Consider the following 15205-nt stretch of genomic DNA (forward strand, 5'->3'; position numbering starts at 1 on the left):
GGAGTGAGGATTGCCTCTGAACCATCTTTCTTTCCTCTTTGCCTGGGGAGGAGGTAGGAAAGGAGAGGAGAAGGGCTAGGGGAGTACCAACATTTGTTGATCTTCTCTTAAGTAGAACATTGAGCCGCACATCATACATAAAGTATTTCTTTTAAAACTTGAAGTATAATCTTTATAATCCCACATCAGCAGATGATAACCTGAGACATTAATTTACCCAGTTCAGAGCTGGACCGGAAATGAAATCCACGTTTCCCTTCTTTGCCCATCATCCCAGGATCTAGCATGGAGCTTCAGGTCTCTGCTAAAATTCTCCAAATATCTAGAAGATTCTCAGTAAATACCCATTAAATGGATGTTAGATAAATTCTTTTGTTTGGCTTTTGGTCAGGCTGGGATGTGCCTCTGATCTTCATCTACACTGAGCTGAAAAAGGGCTGAGTTGGGGTAGGGGGCAGAAGGCGAGAGCACGGGGCTCAATTTTATCACAAGTATGTAGGGATTCTTGAATTAAGAAGGGGGCAGGGCACGGGTCTTCCTGGGTATGAAGAAATAAGGACGACATATTCTCAAGGTAATTCAAGGTCTTGGGCACTTCACCCTGAAGAATAAGCTAAAGCCCTAATTTGCATCATCACTCAACCTACACATTCACAGAGGACACGATTGTTTTCACAGCCCTGGAAGGTCACATTATTCTTTCGTGCTCTGGTGCCCTCACAGTTATGTACAGGCAGAAATCTATATTAAAGGCTCAGAGTATGAGGGGCTCCCAGCTCCAGAAGCCTGCAGAGTACTTGGCCCAAGGACCATCGCAAATACTGTGGGCCCCCATCATATGGCCCGAAAAGCAGAGATATTGGAATTGAAATAAGCTACTATCTTCAGGGTGCCCTAGCCTAGTACCAACACCTGAAAAAAGGCTCTTTGGTTCTAACTAATTTACCTTAAGCATAAATAAATTCCAAGAGCCAGCTGAGTTAATGTTTGCCTAAGGGAAGAAAGGAAAAAGAAAGGAGATCATCTGTTCCTAAGGGTGCCTCAGGATTTGGCCTGAAGCTCTTAACCCATTGGAATCCACATGAATCTGTCATGGGGGCATTTGATGCTGTTTCAGCCAAGGGCACAGCAGAACCATGAGGAAGACGGTGTTCACTTCTATCTACTGGTGAGTTAATGCCTGTCTTCAGACAAAGCACTAAATAAACAGCACATGGCTTTTAGTTCTTTTTAAGTAGAGTACTGCTTTTGTAGCTGGTTGGGAAATGGGATGATTTGATATCCACTTATGAAACAAATAACCAATCTTAACACTTCAGAGAGGTGGATGTGCAAAAAGGTATCCTGTAATTCTAAAACACCTAACCTTTGGCTTTTCTCCTTCACTATGTAGTGGATTTTGTGCATCCACTTACTCAACAAATCCTTACCGAGTGCCTGCCACGATCAGTAGAACATCAGAGTGGTGAAGAACATGGACTCTGGAGCCACACTGCCTGAGTCTGAATCCTGGCCTAGCCACTTATTAAAGCTGTGACTTTGGGCAACTTGCTTACAATTGCTGTGCCTCAGTTACCTTACCCGGAAAATGGAGACAATGATAGTACAATCTCAGAGGGTTGTTGTGAGGATTAAATTAGCTAATACATAAAGCACCTAGATCACCTCTACAACATAAGTAGCATCATGTGTTTGTTACTATTGCATGCCGTGTGCTGGAGTCAAACCTATCATCCAGGCTGTCAAGATCCATAGCATGAAGAGACACTGAATAGATCCGATTTTTTATGTGGGAGGAAAGGACAAGAGACACCTACATCAGAGGTCTAGGGAATTTTTTGGTAATATGGTAAATGTAAAGTAACACAGTGCTATCCAAAAGTTTGGTGTGTGTATCCCAGTTAGTAAACCAGAGGGTTTTATGCAGTGGTGGGGAAAAGAATTTCCTTAAAATGTTAATGTAAATATATATACTGATTAAAGATGGCAGCGTGAGAGGAGAGACAGAGGCTTCCTCCTAAAGCTGGATACAATTAGAAAATTTAATTGGCACAACTAATCCTGAGAGAGCAACAGGAAAGAAGATGCATCAGACTGCACACACCTGGAGTAAAGAGCAGACCTCAGCGAACCGGGTAACGTACCAGAGCTGTGGCTCCGCGGGACCTGAGCCCCTCCCCCACCCCAGCTCACTGGCAGGAAGAAGAGAAATGGAGCAGGGAGGGAGTGGAAGGCTTGGGACTGCTGAATACCTAGCTCTGGAGATCTGCGCTGGGAGCGTAAACCTACATTTCACGGTGCTTTCATGAGACTCGCCTGACTACTGGGTTGGAAAGTTAATGCAGGCAGAGTTCCTGGGGAGACTGGGATTCTGGCTGCTTGTGGAAAGCAGGGATCCATATCTGGCTACTCTGGGACAAAAACTTATACCTGTGTGCCCGGCCCACTGGCTCAGGCAGTGGAGACAGGCACAGCAGCCAGGAGGCGGGGAACAGCTCTTTCCTACCCCCAGTACCACTCCCCTGTGACCTCCGACATTGCTTCAGGGGCTGAGCAGCTCCAGAATAGAGCTGCTGGACACTAGAGGGTGCCTTATACAAACATGAAACGCCAAAGAAACCTTGTCCAGAGTAAAATTATTAATACAACTCCCGAGAAATATTTAAATGATATGGACCTGGTGACTCTTTCTGAAAGGGAGTTCAAAATAAAAATAATCAACATCCTAATGGAGGTACGGAAAGACATCCAAGAACTCAGGAATGAATTCAGGTCAGAGATCCAATCATTAAAGAACATGATGGAGGGTTTTAAAAGCAGGTTGGATATGGTGGAGGAGACAATAAATGAAATAGAAACTAGAGAAGAGGAATACAAAGAAGCTGAGGCACAGAGAGAAAAAAGGATCTCTAAAAATGAAAGAATATTGACAGAACTGTGTGACCAATCCAAGCGGAACAATATTCGCATTATAGGGATACCAGAAGAAGAAGAAAGAGAAAAAGGGATAGAAAGTGTCTTTGAGGGGGTAGTTGCTGAAAACTTCCCCAATCTGGGGAAAGACATAGTCTCTCAGGCCATGGCGATCCACAGATCTTCCAACACAAGGGACCCAAGGAAGACAACACCAAGACACATAGTAATTAAAATGGGAAAGATCAAGGATAAGGACAGACTCTTAAAAGCAGCCAGAGGCAGAAATAAGATCACATACAAAGGAAAGCCCATCAGACTAACAACAGACTTCTCAGCAGAAACCTTACAGGCCAGAAGGGAGTGGCATGATGTATTTAATGCCATGAAGCAGAAGGGCCTGGAACCAAGATTACTTTATCTGGTGAGATTATCATTTAAATTTGAAGGAGGGATTAAACAATTTCCAGATAAGCAAAAGCTGAGAGAGTTTACCTCCCACAAACCATCTCTGCAGTCTATTTTGGAGGGACTGCTACAGATGGAAGTGTTCCTAGGGTTGGATAGCTGTCACCAGAGGTAGTAAAATTATGGTAGGGAGGGTGGAGCAGCTTATTGCAAGGCAAATACAAAATTAAATTGACTATCCCCAAAGCCAATCAAGGGATGGAGAAAAAGTATAGAATCTGATACCTAATATATAAAGAATGAAGGAGGAAGAAAAAGGAGGAGAAATAGAAAAGAACCTTTAGATTGTATATGCAACAGCATACTAAGTGAGTTAAGTTAGACTCTTTATGGTAAGGAAAGTAACATGGAATCTTTGGTAACCACGAATCTAAAGCCTGAAATGGCAATAAGTTCATACCTATCGATAATCACCCTAAATGTAAATGGACTGAATGCACCAATCAAAAGACATAGAGTCAACTGAATGAATAAAAAAACAAGACCCATCTATATGCTGCTTACAAGAGACTCACCTCAAACCCAAAGACATGCACAGACTTAAAGTCAAGGGATGGAAAAAGATATTTCATGCAAACAATAGGGAGAAAAAAGCAGGAGTTCAGTAGTACTAGTATCAGACAAAATAGACTTCAGACAAAAAACAAAGAAAGTAACAAGAGATAAAGAAGGACATTACATAATGATAAAGGGCTCAGTCCAACAAGAGGATATAACCATTATAAATATATATGCACCCAACACAGGAGCACCAGCATATGTGAAACAAATACTAACAGAACTAAAGGAGGAAATAGACTGCAATGCATTCATTTTAGGAGATTTCAACACACCATTCACTCCAAAGGACAGATCCACCAGACAGAAAATAAGTAAGGACACAGAGGCACTGAACAACACACTAGAACAGATGGACCTAATAGACATCTATAGAACTCTACACCCAAAAGCAACAGGATACACATTCTTCTCAAGTGCACATGGAACATTCTCAGAATAGACCACATACTAGGCCACAAAAAGAGCCTCAGTAAATTAAAAAATATTGAAATTCTAACAGCCAACTTTTCAGACCACAAAGGTATAAAACTAGAAATAAATTGTACCAAGAAAGCAAAAAGGTTCACAAACACATGGAGGCTTAACAACATGCTTCTAAATAGTCAATGAATCAATGACCAAATTAAACTGGAGATCCAGCAATATATGGAAATAAATGACAACAACACAAAGCCCCAACTTCTGTGGGACGCAGCAAAAGCAGTCTTAAGAGGAAAGCATGTAGCAATCCAGGCATATTTAAAGAAGGAAGAACAAACCCAAATGAATAGTCTAATGTCACAGTTATCAAAATCGGAAAAAGAAGAACAAATGAGGCCTAAAGTCAGCAGAAGTAGGAACATAATAAAGATCAGAGAAGAAATAAACAAAATTGAGAAGAATAAAATAATAGAAAAAATCAATGAAACCAAGAGCTGGTTCTTTGAGAAAATAAACAAAATAGATAAGCCTCTAGCCAAACTTATTAAGAGAAAAAGAGAATCAACACACATCAACAGAATCAGAAATGAGAAAGGAAACATCACGACAGACCCAACAGAAATACAAAGAATTATTAGAGACTACTATGAAAACCTATATGCTAAGAAGATGGAAAACCTAGAAGAAATAGACAACTTCCTAGAAAAATACAACCTTCCAAGACTGACCAAGGAAGAAACAGAAAATCTAAACAAACCAATTACCAGCAAAGAAATTGAAGTGGTAATCAAAAAACTACCCAAGAAAAAAGAAACCCTGGGCTAGATGGATTTACCTCAGAATTTTATCAGACATACAGAGGAGATCTAATACCCATTCTCCTTAAAGTTTTCCAAAAAATAGAAGAGGAGGGAATATTCTGAAACTCATTCTATGAAGCCAACATCACCCTAATACCAAAACCAGGCAAAGACCCCAACAAAAAAGAAAATTACAGACCAATATCCCTGATGAATGTAGATGCAAAAATACTCAATAAAATATTAGCAAACTGAATTCAAAAATATATCAAAAGGATCATACACCATGACCAAGTGGGATTCATCCCATGGATGCAAGGATGGTACAACATTCGAAAATCCATCAACATCATCCACCACATCAACAAAAAGAAAGACAAAAACCACATGATCATCTCCATAGATGCTGAAAAAGCATTCGACAAAATTCAACATCCATTCATGATAAAAACTCTTAGCAAAATGGGTAGATAGGGCAAGTACCTCACCATAATAAAGGCCATATATGATAAACCCACAGCCAACATCATACTTAACAGCGAGAAGCTGAAAGCTTTTCCTCTGAGATTGGGAACAAGACAGGGATGCCCATTCTCCCCACTGTTACTTAACATAGTACTGGAGGTCCTAGCCAAAGCAATTAGACAAAACAAAGAAATACAAGGAATCCAAATTGGTAAAGAAAAAGTTAAACTGTCACTATTTGCAGATGACATGATATTGTACATAAAAAAACCCTAAAGACTCCACTCCAAAACTACTAGAACTGATATCGGAATACAGGAAAGTTGCAGGATACAAAATTAACACACAGAAATCTGTGGCTTTCCTATACAGTAACAATGAGCCAATAGAAAGAGAAATCAGGAAAACAATTCCATTCACAATTACATCAAAGAGAATAAAATACCTTGGAATAACCCTAACCAAAGAAGTGAAAGACCTATACCCTGACAACTATAAGACACTCTTAAGATAAGTTAAAGAGGACACTAACAAATGGAAACTCATCCCCTGCTCTTGGTTAGGAAGAATTAACATCATCAAAATGGCCATCCTACCCAAAGCAATATACAGATTTGATGCAATCCCTATCAAATTACCAACAACATTCTTCAACAAACTGGAACAAATAGTTCAAAAATTCTATATGGAAACACCAAAGACCCCGAATAGCCAAAGCAATCCTGAGAAAGAAGATTAAAGTGGTGGGGATCTCACTCCCCAACTTCAAGCTCTACTACAAAGCCATAGTAATCAAGACAATTTGGTACTGGCACAAGAACAGAGCCACAGACCAGTGGAACAGATTAGAGACTCCAGACATTAGCCCAAACATATATGGTCAATTAATATTTGATAAAGGAGCCATGGACATACAATGGGGAAATGAAAGTCTCTTCAACAGAAGGTGCTGGCAGAACTGGACAGCTACATGTAAGAGAATGAACCTGGATCACTGTCTAACCCCATACACAAAAGTAAATTCAAAATGGATCAAAGACCTGAATGTAAGTCATGAAACCATAAAACTCTTAGAAAAAAACATAGGCAAAAATCTCTTGGATGTGAACATGAGCGACTTCCTCATGAATATATCTCCCCAGGCAAGGAAAACAAAAGCAAAAATGAACAAGTGGGACTATATCAAGCTGAAAAGCTTCTGTACAGCAAAGGACACCATCAATAGAATAAAAAGGTACCCTACAGTATGGGAGAATATTTTTTTAAATGACAGATCCAATAAAGGCTTGACATCCAAAATATATAAAGAGCTCATGCTCCTCAACAAACAAAAAGCAAATAATCCAATTAAAAAATGGGCAGAGGAGCTGAACAGACAATTCTCCAAAGAAGAAATTCAGATGGCCAACAGGCACATGAAAAGATGTTCCGCATCGCTAGTTATCAGAGAAATGCAAATTAAAACCACAATGAGATATCACCTCACACCAGTAAGGATGGCCACCATCCAAAAGACAAACAACAAATGTTGACAAGGTTGTGGAGAAAGGAAAACTCTCCTACACTGTTGGTGGGAATGTAAATTAGTTCAACCATTGTGGAAAGCAGTATGGAGGTTCCTCAAAATGCTCAAAATAAACTTAACCATTTGACCCAGGAATCCCACTTCTAGGAATTTACCCTAAGGATGCAGCACTCCAGTTTGAAAAAGACAAATGCACCCCTATGTTTATTGCAGCACTATTTACAATAGCCAAGAAATGGAAGCAACCTAAGTGTCCATCAGTAGATGAATGGACAAAGAAGATATGGTACATATACACAACGGAATATTATTCAGACATAAGAAGAAAACAAATCCTACCATTTGCAACAACATGGATGGAGCTAGAGGGTATTATGCTCAGTGAAATAAGCCAAGTGGTGAAAAACAAATACCAAATGATTTCACTCATATGTGGAGCATAAGAACAAAGCAAAAACTGAAGGAACAAAACAGCAGCAGACTCACAGAACCCAAGAATGGACTAACAGTTACCAAAGGGAAAGAGACTGGGAAGAATGGGAGGGATGGGAGGGATAAGGGCGGGGAAGAAGAAAGGGGGTATTATGATTAGCATGCATAATGTGGGAGATGGGGGAAAGGGGAGGGCTTTGCAACACAGAGAAGACAAGTAGTGATTCTACAACATCTTATTATGCTGATGGACAGTGACTGTAATGGGGTTTGTGGGGGGGACTTGGGGTAGGGGAGAGCCTAGTAAACATAATGTTCTTCAAAAAAATAAAAATTAAAAAAAAATGTTAATGTATATGTTAAAATCACATGCATTAAGAAAATATATCTAACATTTTAAGTCTTTCATTTTATGGATATTATTACTTAGGAATAAGTAAAAATAAATAAATAAATAGGTTGACTTAAACAGAAGACTTCTACATTCTTATAGGATAACGGCAGCTGCTTACATCTAAATTTCTCATATATCCTCCAAAAGGAGTTGAGTAATATAGTTAAACCTGTGCCCACAGCACATCACCAGGAGACAGAGTATTGTAGATATGATGATTTAATTATTGTTCACAATTATCCACTCTCCTGCCCACCTAAGAATCACAACCACTGGGCATGCTGAGATGACTTTTGCTTCTGCTGATCACATCGTAGGGATATAATGCAGCAGAAACCTAATTATGTGCTTGTAGATTGGGTCGAGTCTTTTGTACTCCTAGTTTTTGCTATGAAAAGAATAATCCTTATTTAAAAGCTGGTTTGAAAAAGAATGAGGGACACTAGAAGAAGACCTGGATATAACCTGCAGCTTGTAACCAAACCCTGCTGAACCCAGCCTAGATCCCCTAAATCTCAGTCACCTTGCAAAATTGTAAATGAAAAATGAATGATTTATTGTCTTATGCTCCTGAGTTTTAAGGCTGTTTGCTTTGCAGCAGTGGGTAACACAATAATTAGTACCATAAGTGAAATGCTACTGTTACAAAAACTTAAAATTTTTGGTATGAAGTTTGTGACTAGGAAGGGGGGGGAATGTTACGTAAGGATTAATGATAGTGATCTAAGTTATGCAGTGACAAAATATTTGGTAAACTATCACCTGCAGTATCTTGAAGGCAGAAAATTTATCTAATACATATCTAGTGTTGGATGAAGAAGTTCTGAGGTAGAACATTGAAAGTGTGAGCTGGAAGCTACTTGTTGCACTTGATATGGTACTACATGACTAGGTCAGAAAAATACTAACCAGTTTGCAAGCAATACTTAGAAGAAAATTCCAAGGTTAGAAAATAAAAGTGCTTATTATTAAACCAAAGGTATTGCCATTTTACCACAGCCTCAGAGAAAAGGACAAACCCAAGGTGCTTGCAGTAAAATATGACCAGAGGTTACAGGTCATATCAAGCGTGTGGCTGTAGCACTTGCTTTTATCACTGAAAAGATGAAGGTAAAATCTGGTAGGTCTTTCAACTAAACAAAAGGGGGACTAAAGAGCTTGAGAATGTGATCCCATAGAAGCAGCATGTGGTGTCCAAATTTGTTGCAATTTAAGTCTAGAAAGAAAGAGGAATGCATCGAAAAGCAAAAAAATATGTGTGACTTTTGGCATTTGGGCTGATAGGAATCAAATAAGAAAGCAAGAAGGAACTCCCAGAGATTGGAGCCAAAACTAGTAAGGGACAGTAGACCTGGAATTACTCCTGCAGGGGACCACCAGAGCCTAGAGGAATATTTCTATCCTCGGTGTAATAAAATCTGACGACATGCCCCAAAGGATTTCAGAATGTCTATGAACCAGCAGGCAAGTACTGTGTGACTACCATTCCTGCCAATCTAAAGTCAGAATATTTAGAATGCAGTTAGAGTACAACTAACCTGTTTCTGACCCATCATCATATACTGGGTATGTATGCACTGGTGGTAGATAATAACTTATCTTCTTAGTTCAGAGGTCTCTGGACAAAGAGGGGCCACATCCAGACTGATGTAGTTCATGAGATCCTGATCTTTAAGCCTTCTGCCATGACTTGATAAGAATTTGGGGGCTCTTGGGATGGTAGTGAGTATATTCTGAGTGTGATATTGACATAGATATTTATTTATAGGAAACCTACAGTAAACTAGATTAATTGCTCAGCAAGTATTCACTTCATCTCTTCCAACTTCCATGAGGAAAACAAGTTTTTCAGCCCCACTCATGTTGGATTCATTCATATGCCTTTCTTTTGTCGGTGGGATTGGATTGCAAGGAGAGATTTGAAAGTATTCTCATAGAGGGGCTTAGTTTCTTGCACTCCTGTCTTTTTTTCATGAAAATAACATGCATTGCATAGTTACTAGTTCTAGGAGATGAAAGGCATGTGGAGTAACCTGGACCCAAACTGAAGTTACAACTAAGCCCAGAGAAGCCCTGCCTGGATCTCAGTGGACCCGAAGATGGATAAGCAAAAAATAAATACTTGCGGTTATATGCCATTTGAGTGGTTTCTTACAAAGTAATAACTTAGTGATATAAAAAGAAAGCTACAAGTGTCATTTTACAAATAAGTAGGAAAAGAAAGATCTGAAACTAGAAAAAAGCTACAAGCTTCATTTTACAAATAAGTGGGAATATTAACATCTGAGACTATCAGAGCCACATCTATAGTTCATGCCAAAGAAGAGGTTCAGTGGGAGACATGAAGGAAAGGAGAGTGCAATATTCTGCAGATGGCAGAACACATATAAACTCACCTCCAGAAAGAGAGGATCCCGTCCTGAACATACAAACACTGAGAAAAGGTCTGAGATAGTAGATAAGACTACTGGCAACTGGGAATTGAAAATAAGAGCTTGAAAGTGTACAGTTTCATATGTGGCAGTATTTGCAAGGCACAGCTTCTGAGAGAGAAGCAACTTGGAAAAGAAGGTGTCTGTGCCAGTTAGCAATTTACTGTACCCCATTTCCAAATCCACCCTTCCTTGGCCCCCTTTGCTATACTGCAGCTAGACCCTGTAAACCTGTCTCCTTTGCCAGCTGACACAATACAAAGCTACATTAACAGAAGGTGCTTGAGTAAGACTTCAAGGTTACAGCCATATGAAGATAATTCTCTTCTAGATTCTAGTCCACCATGTTTTTATTCAGTATTGCAGTCTAGTGGCCCTCATAGACCCACTCTGGCTATGCCTTCAGGCCACTCTGTCCCACTCCAGTGGTCAGGACCTTGGCAGCTCCAAATACATCCTCAACACATCCTCTCCCTACCTAGCAGCTGATGCTGGGTGGCTTCACTGGGCCACTTGCACAGCAACTCCAGGTGTGCTGTCAAGAAACTGTATCCTCACTTAACTATGTTATCTGATAAGTTCTGTCATTACAGTTAGGCTGTATGTCCCTCTTTAAACAAGTATGAATCTCACACTTGTGGCCATGAGGGTATTCTCCAAAGGCCTCAGTTTCTTTCTTGCCATTCTCCCTTGCCTAGAAGTAGTAGTTGATTTCTTTGACCTGCTATTGCCTGAACCCTTAGGAATCTTTTTTTATCTATTTCATTTTTCAACTACCTATTATTAGTTAACAGTTCTTAACATTAATTTTTCAGTTTGCAATTATTCATGCATTTTTTTAAATCTTCTGACTGGACCCTGACTGATACAATGCCTCTTATGATAGCATGGTGGTGAACAGAAAGTAAGAAACAAGCAGTTGAAATACATGTTCTACAAAAACAATAAAAGAGTCGATCATAAAACCAAGAGCCTCCCTCTCCCTGAATAGATACTATTTATTAAAGAAAATGTACTTCACTGTACAAAAGAAAAGAGACTTAGCAAGCCAAGCAACTCCTCTCCCTCCTCCACATAAATATCTGCTATGGCTGGTCTAGGAAATTTCCAATATATTTTTAAATAAATAGAAAATATCAAGCAAAGTTGCTGAGAGAAGAAAATGGAAATTGAGCAATAAAACTGCTCAAATGATAAAACAAACAAAAAAATCCTCCACAGTCAACCACAAAGCAGAGAAAAACTGTAACACAGTGCTCCAACATGAATTAAATGTCATCTAGTAGCATTTTCAGAGAATATTTCAACCATAAAGTCAAAATTCATTACAGAAATTGAAAAAGAAACAACAAGAAAAGATACAAAATCAGAGTTGACTGAACTCAGAAAAAAATGAAGAAAGAAATAAAATCTCAAAAATGAAGACAAGATTACAAAGTGCTCAGGTGAAAATAGATTTCATTGAAAATATATTAAGTAAAATTAATAATAGAATGAAAAGAAAATAAAGAACTATGTAATAAGTATTAAGGTGAAAGTGATTTTTAGAAGATAAGCAAAAAAGATCCGACATATGTATAATTGGAGATCTCAAAGATGACAAGCAAGACAGCAAATAAAATAGAGGTTTCTAAACACTAATGTAAGAAAACATTCTGAAAGTTAAAAAAATTGAAAGAACCTATAGTATACCTCAACAAACTTGATCCCAAATAGTTAACATTAATATATAGCTTACTGAAATTACTCAGACACTGAATTAGATGAAAAATATATTTTTTGGACTCCATTCATAAAGACTAAGTCATTTACAATTAATGGATACCAAATGAGCCTCCAAATTCTCAAAAACAATATACAAGGCAACACAACAGGGAAGCAGTATTTCATGTAACTCAGGAAACGTAAAATTGGTCAGAAATTTTTACATGTAAAATTTACCTCAATACACCTAATTCAAAAAAATGCAATTCAAAAAAAAAAGTAGAATATTCTGGGAAAATCAGAAGAGAGCAACAGCATAGCTTTTGAATCTTCCTGAATCTTCATACTGTAACAAAGAATACAGCTAGACACAGCAAACCAGAAGCTCATGAGCAACATGAGAAGAACCCAAAAATAGCTAACAGGTATTAATTGGAAAAGAAAATAAAGAACTATGTAATAAGTATTAAGGTGAAAGTGATTTTTTAGAAGATAAGCAAAAAAGATCCAACATATGTATAATTGGAGAGCCTGAAGATAATTGCCCTCAATTGTGGGTGAGGAAAAGTGAACTGCAGTGAAGTTTGAAAGAAATGGAGAAGTCTAGCTTCTACAGACTCTCAAAACTTACCAGTTAAGGATCCCTTCGAAGAAGAGAGCCTGACTGAGGAGAAACTGCTGGAATGGAATTAAAATTAAGTAGGAAAGGGAAAATAAAGATATTTTAAAAAATCCAAATGAAACTGGGGAAGTGTGACATAGCCAAGAGATCTCAGAAAGTAAATTATTTTTTTAACACTATAGAAAACTATAGAAGAGAGAGCTCTGTGCAGTTAAAACATCTATCTTGAAACATCACTTTCTAAAATTCACGGAAACTAATTTCATATACATAAGAGCATAAGAAAAATATTGAGGTTAAATACCACACAAAGTAACAATTAAAAATATATATTTATAATAAAACATTTTTTAAAAACATAATAATATTCCTTCCAGGAAAGAAAAAGCACTTCCCACAAAGAGAAAAAAATGTAACCTTCTATTTCAAAGCTAAAAGACACTTAAAAAGTGATTTAGGAGGGCAGAGCCAACATGGCGGCATGAGTAGGACAGTGGGAATCTCCTCCCAAAAACATATATATTTTTGAAAATACAACAAATACAACTAATCCTAAAAGAGAGACCAGAAGACACAGGACAACAGCTAGACTACATCCACTCATGCAAGAGCCCAGCGCTTGGTGAAAGGGGTAAGATACAAGCCCCGGCCCAGCGGGACCCGAGCACACCTCCCCCCAGCTCCCAGCAGGAGGGAGAGGGAGCCCAGGACAGCTAAACACCCAGCCCCAGCCACCCACACCAGAGTGCAGACACAGTGCATGCGTGGAGGGCTGGAAACTAGGGAAATAGGGCAGCAAGACCTCTGAGCGGGTTCCGAAGCTGATGCCCCTGTGACAAAGAAAAGCAAGTGTTTTTTGAAAGTCTTAAAGGGACAGGAACATAACAGCTGGACGGAAACAACAAAGGTCATAGTCCGGTGGCTGGAAATTACAGGGAAAACAGGGTACACTAACCCCCTGGGCAACAGCTCTGAGACCCCTCATGGAGGTAAACAGTCAAACAACACCCCCCCCCCGCCCCGCCCCGGTCCATTACCCCTCCAGGCTCTGTGAAAGCAGAGAAGCAGCCTAAGGCAAACCCCACCCTCAGAAAGGGAGTTTTCTCCACATCAGCCAGGCAAGACACAAAGACTCAGTCTACACCAATTACCCAACACAAGCCACTAGGGGTCGCAGTTGTCCCAGTAAAGAAAGGCCAGTAGCAAGTGAAAAGTTTGGCCCTCCCAGCTGACAGTCAATAGCACCTGTCAACATGAAAAGGCAAAAAAATATGATCCAGACAAGACTAACCCAGACAGCTTCGGCATCTGCAACATCTTCCCCTGAGAAGGAACCTGGGGAGATAGATTTAACCAGACTTCCTGAAAAATAATTCAAAACAAAAGTCATAACCATGCTGATGGACTTGCAGAGAAATATGCAAGAACTAAGGAAGGAGAATACAGAAATAAAACAAGCTCTGGAAGGACTCCAAAACAGAATGGACGAGATGCAAAAGACCATTAATGGACTAGAAAACAGAGAACAGGAACGCAGAGAAGCTGATGCAGAGAGAGATAAAAGGATCTCCAGGAATGAAAGAATTCTAAGAGAGCTGAGTGACCAATTGAAAAGGAACAATATCCGCATTATAGGGGTACCAGAAGAAGAAGAGAGAGAAAAAGGGATAGTAAGTGTCTTTGAAGAAATAATTGCCGAAAACTTCCCCAAACTAGGGGAAGAAATGGCCTCTCAGACCACAGAGATACACAGAACTCCCATGACAAGGGATCCAAGGAGGGCAACACCAAGACACATAATAATTAAAATGGCAAAGATCAAAGACAAGGACAAAGTATTAAAGGCAGCCAGAGAGAAAAAAAAGGTTACCTACAAAGGAAAACCCATCAGGCTATCATCAGACTTCTCAACAGAAACCCTGCAGGCCAGAAGAGAATGGCATGATATACCTAATGCAATGAAACAGAAGGACCTCGAACCAAGATTACTGTACCCAGCACGATTGTCATTTAAATATGAAGGAGGGATTAAACAATTCCCAGACAAGCAAAAGTTGAGGGAATTTGCCTCCCACAAACCACCTCTACAGGGCATCCTACAGGGACTGCTCTAGATGGGAGCACCCCTAAAAAGAGTGCAGAACAGAACACCCAACATGTGAAGAAGGGAAGAGGAAGAATAAGAAGGGAGAGAAATAAAGAATCATCAGACCGCGTTTAAAATAGCTCAACAAGCAAGTTAAGTTAGACAGTAAGATAGTAAAGAAGCTAACCCTGAACTTTTGGTAACCACAAACTTAAAGCCTGCAATGGCAATAAGTTCATACCTCTCAATAATCACCCTAAATGTAAATGGACTGAATGCACCAATCAAAAGACACAGAGTAATAGAATGGATAAAAAAGCAAGATACATCCATATGCTGCTTACAAGAGACTCACCTCAAACCCAAAGACATGCACAGACTTA

The sequence above is a fragment of the Manis javanica genome, chromosome 15, assembly GCF_040802235.1.
Source record: "Manis javanica isolate MJ-LG chromosome 15, MJ_LKY, whole genome shotgun sequence".
Taxonomy (NCBI): Eukaryota; Metazoa; Chordata; class Mammalia; order Pholidota; family Manidae; genus Manis; species Manis javanica.